Genomic DNA, 1,480 nt, shown 5'->3' with positions numbered 1-1,480 from the left:
GCTGAGATTACAGGTGTGAGCCATCACTCTGGCCTTGTACCTATACTTTATAGACAGAAAGGGGCTGAGGAAAGCAGAAACAGAAAACAAAAAATGGGCTGGCACTTTCAAAATTACCTTCCTTGTAGTGGATAAAGCAGAGTTGTTCTTCAGTTCAGTAAACCAGAAAATCTCTTAATCTATGAGGGCCAGCTGTGGGTTTTATGGAGCTGTTGCTTCAGAGACCCCACACAGAGGGGCAAACCTTCTAGAGCTACCACAAACCCCCTGGGGATAATAAATCATCAGGTCTGCGTTTGTAACAAATTCCCAGGAGATGCCAGAACTGAAAGCATCCCTTGCATGTTGCTGCACATATTCTTTTGGTTTTTGAGATGGAATCTTATTCTGTTGCCCAGGCTGGGGTGCAGTGGCACGATTTCAGCTCACTGCAACCTCTGCCTCTTGGGTTCAAGCTATTCTCCTGCTTCAGCCTCCCAAGTAGCTGGGATTACAGGCACATGCCACCAGGTCTAGCCAGCTTAAACTTAAATTTCTCTCCTTTTATGTCCCCTTTACATTATAGCTAGGGCATTTTGGAGCTAGGTTTTGTTATCTAAGTATTTCATTTCAAGGTGATAAAGGCAGAGTGAGAAATGATTTGCTGTAAATCGGGGCATTGGCTCTGATGAGATTGGGCAATGCTGATGCAAAGCAAGAGGTGAGTGGGGGCTGCAAGCTTCTCTCTCTGCTAGGGGTGTGGATAGAAAGCTGGGGAAAGTCCTGTGGTCCAGTTTGCAGAAGCAGAAATGTCATGTGCCTCCAGGAACAGAGAAGTGGGCAGTACAGATAATCCAAGGGTGTTAGAGGTTTGACCAATGCAGGTTTCTTGACTGCAGCTCCCCCTAGAGGCCAGTGAGCAAGATTAGAGTGAGGTAGAACCAGAGGCGGGGCTTGGTCAAACAGGGCGGTGGGAGGGTGGGAAGCATCTTTCTTTATTATTATTATTATTATTACTATTATTATTATTATTATTATTATTATTATTATTATTATTATTGAGAGAGAGTTTCACTCTTGTTGCCCAGGCTAGAGTGTAATGGCACGATCTCGGCTCACTGCAACCTCTGCATCCGGGGTTCAAATGATTCTCCTGCCCTCCCAAGTAGCGGGGATTACAGGCATGCATCATCACACCTGGCTAATTTTTTGGTATTTTTAGTAGAGACGGGGTTTCTCCATGTTGGTCAGGATGGTCTCGAACTCCTGACCTCAGGTGATCCTCCCACCTTGGCCTCCCAGTGTTGGGATTACAGGCGTGATTTTTGAGACAGGGTCTTGCTCTGTCTCCCAGGCTGGAGTGCAGTGGCACAATCTCAACTCACTGTAACTTCCGCCTCCCAGGTTCAAGTGATTCTCCTGCCTCAGCCTCCTGAGTAGCTGGGATTACAGGTGCCTGCCACCATGCCTGGCTAATATTTTTATTTTTAGTAGAGACAGA

The sequence above is a fragment of the Saimiri boliviensis genome, chromosome 1 (genome assembly GCF_048565385.1).
Source record: "Saimiri boliviensis isolate mSaiBol1 chromosome 1, mSaiBol1.pri, whole genome shotgun sequence".
NCBI lineage: Eukaryota > Metazoa > Chordata > Mammalia > Primates > Cebidae > Saimiri > Saimiri boliviensis.
Note: the sequence above shows the minus strand (reverse complement) of the source record.